The following is a 3706-nucleotide window of genomic DNA, read 5'->3' as shown; positions in this document are numbered from 1 at the left end:
CCCTGGATACCGTCCTAAAAGTAAAAAAACAAACGCTTCATACTTACCTACCGCTTTCTGTCCCCGGCGCTCTGCTTCTCTGCTCTGGCTGTGAGCACAGCGGCCGGAAAGCAGAGCGGTGACGTCACCGCTCTGCTTTCCGGCCACTGTGCTCACAGCCAGAGCAGAGAAGCACAGCACCGGGGACAGACAGCGGTAGGTAAGTATGAAGCGTTTGTTTTTTTTACTTTAACGATGGTAACCAGGGTAAATATTGGGTTACTAAGCGCGGCCCTGCGCTTAGTAACCCGATGTTTACCCTGGTTACCAGCAAAGACATCGCTGAATCGGCGTCACACACACCGATTCAGCGATGTCAGCGGGAGAGCCAGCGACGAAACAAAGTTCTGGACTTTCTTCCCCGACCAGCGATATCACAGCAGGGGCCTGATCGCTGCTGCCTGTCACACTGAACGATATCGCTAGCCAGGACGCTGCAACGTCACGGATCGCTAGCGATATCGTCTAGTGTGACGGTACCTTAAATGTTAAGAAAACCAAGGAGTTGGTGGCCAACTGTAGCAGGATAAAGATGGAATGCTTACCGATCACTATTGCTGGTCAGGAGGTCGAGCAGGTGGAGAGTTACAAATATTTGGGGGTCCATTTGGATAGCAAACTGGACTGGAGATGCCACTCAGAGTTTGTCTACAAGAAGGGGATGAGCAGATTGTATTTCCTAAGGAAACTGAGGTCTTTTAAAGGGAACCTGTCACCCCGTTTTTTGAGATTGAGCTATAAATACTGTTAAATAGGGCCTGCGCTGTGTGTTCCTATAGTGTATGTAGTGTACCCCGATTCCCCACCTATGCTGAGATATAACTTACCAAAGTCGCCGTTTTCGCCTGTCAATCAGGCTGGTCAGGTCGGGAGGGCGTGGTGACATCGCTGGTTCTTCCTCAGCTTTACGTTGGTGGCGTAGTGGTGAACAAGCAGCGCGCGATCTGCGCTGTAATCCCTTGCATCGGTGGGGGCGGCCATCTTCCTGGGGCCGCGCGTGCGCAGATCGAGTGCTCTGCTGCACGGGGCTTCAGGAAAATGGCCGCGGGATGCCGCGCGTGCGCATTAGAGATCGCGGCGGCCATTTTCCCAAAGCCGAGTTTGCATCTCGGCTTTGGGAAAATGGCCGCCGCGATCTCTAATGCGCACGCGCGGCATCCCGCGGCCATTTTCCTGAAGCCCCGTGCAGCAGAGCACTCGATCTGCGCACGCGCGGCCCCAGGAAGATGGCCGCCCCCACCGATGCAAGTGATTACAGCGCAGATCGCGCGCTGCTTGTTCACCACTACGCCACTACGCCACCAACGTAAAGCTGAGGAAGAACCACCGATGTCACCACGCCCTCCCGACCTGACCAGCCTGATTGACAGGCGAAAACGGCGACTTTGGTAAGTTATATCTCAGCATAGGTGGGGAATCAGGGTACACTACATACACTATAGGAACACACAGCGCAGGCCCTATTTAACAGTATTTATAGTTCAATCTCAAAAAACGGGGTGACAGGTTCCCTTTAATGTGTGCAGCAAAATGTTAGAAATGTTCTACCAATCTGTGGTGGCAAGTGCCATCTTTTTTGCAATCATGTGCTGGGGTAGTAGTGTGCGGGCCTCTGATGCTAATAAGCTGAATAAGATTATTAAGAAGGCAAGTTCTGCTGTGGGCTGCAATCTGGACTCTTTTGGGGAGGTAGTGGAGAGAAGAACTCTGAAAAAGTGTATGGCTATTATGAACAATAATGCACATCCACTATATGAGCTATTCATGAGACAGAAGAGCACCTTCAGTAACCGGCTAATACTTCTGAGGTGTAAGAAGGAAAACTATAGGAAATCGTTTGTGCCAACTGCCATGGGAATGTACAACAATAACATGAGGGTTAGGCCATGTTCACACAGTGCGTTTTTTACTGCGGAACCGCAGCGGTATTGCCGCTGCGGTTCCGCAGCAGTTTTCCATGCAGGGTACATAACAATGTAACCCTATGGAAAACAGTCACTGCTGTGCACATGGTCCGTAATTTCGTTTAAAAAGCCGCGCAGAATAGCTGCGGCAAAAAAGAAGGAGCATGTCACTTCTTTTTCCTGAACCGCAGCGGTTCTGCACCCATAGACCTCCATTGTGAGGTCAAAATCGCAGTAAAACCCACAGATCAAAAATATATCTGCGGGTTTTACTGCGATTTGATGTGCAGAACCGCTGCAGCAGGAAGTGCGGGGGAGCGGGCGGAAGTGCGTGGGCGGAGTGTGGCTGCCCCCCCGTGCTCCGATCCCGCCCCCCCGTGCTCCGTTGCCCCCCCCCCCCCGTGCTCCGATGCCCCCCCCCAGTGCTCCGATGCCCCCCCCGTGCCCTAATCTCCCCCCCTTATACTTACCCGGCGTCCCGGTGTCCGTCCGGCCGTCTTCTCCCTGGGCGCTGCCATCTTGCAAAATGGCGGGCGCATGCGCAGTGCGCCCGCCGAATCTGCCGGCCGGCAGATTCGCTCCAAAGTGCATTTTGATCACTGAGATATAACCTATCTCAGTGATCAAAATAAAAAAATAGTAAATGACACCCCCCCCCCCACTTTGTCACCCCCATTGGTAGGGACAATAAAAAAAATTAAGAATTTTTTTTTTTTTTTTCACTAAGGTTAGAATAGGGGTAGGGGTAGGGTTAGGGGTAGGGTTAGGGGTAGGGTTAGGGTATTTTCAGCCATTTTAGCCCTAAAAAGCTTCCTAGGAAACACACAGTCTCTGCATAGAAAACTGCATAAAAAAAGGATAAAAAAAACGCATCAAAAAACGCATCAAAAAAGGACAAAAAAAGGACCTGCGTTTTCTGCCAAGAGCTGCAGTTTTTTAAAAAAACTGTCCTGAAAAAAAAAGGATGGAAATCCTGAACGTGTGAACATACCCTTAAACCACCAAGGTGAATGTCTACTTATTTCTCTACATTTCAGTTCACTCGTTGTGTATATCCTATTCTAATGTATAATGTTCTTCTGTCAACTCCACTGTCATGTCAACTATGTAATTCCTTTATGATTTTTATGATTTAAGTTGTGCTGCTGTGCTACCATAATTTCCCACGGGATCAATAAAGTGTATCGTATCGTATCGTATATCCCTAAGGCTACTTTCACACTAGCGTTAACTGCAAACCGTCACAAAAACGTCTTTTTGCTGAAAAAACGGATGCGTCAAAAAAGTGCAAAATGTATGCAACGCATACAGCATTTCGACGGATCCGTCTATTTGGGGATGTCTGGCCAATTAGCTAAAAAAATCCTGTTTCTGAGCATGCTCAGTAGAAAAAAACGTGTTGCAGCGCTGCATTGCGTCGTACGACGTGTCTCGACGCATCCGTCGCTCATAGACTTTCATTGTAGCCAAAGACGCATGCCGATGGATGCGCCGAGACACGTTTTTTTGTCGGAGCCAAAAAACGTTGTAATCTACGTTTTTCCAGACGACGTGTCGCCTAATTTCGACGCATCCGTCGAAAGACGTATACCGACGTATGCAAATCCGTCGCAATGCGTCGCCAATACAAGTCTATGGGGAAAAAACGCATCCAGCAAAATATTTTGCTGGATGCGTTTTTCTGCAAAACGACGCATTTTAACGTATTGCAGTTAACGCTAGTGTGAAAGTAGCCTAACCTGGCAGTGTGATTTTACTGGACG

The sequence above is a fragment of the Ranitomeya imitator genome, chromosome 4 (genome assembly GCF_032444005.1).
Source record: "Ranitomeya imitator isolate aRanImi1 chromosome 4, aRanImi1.pri, whole genome shotgun sequence".
NCBI lineage: Eukaryota > Metazoa > Chordata > Amphibia > Anura > Dendrobatidae > Ranitomeya > Ranitomeya imitator.
The sequence above is the reverse complement of the archived record's forward strand: the minus strand, read 5'-3'. Positions refer to the sequence as shown.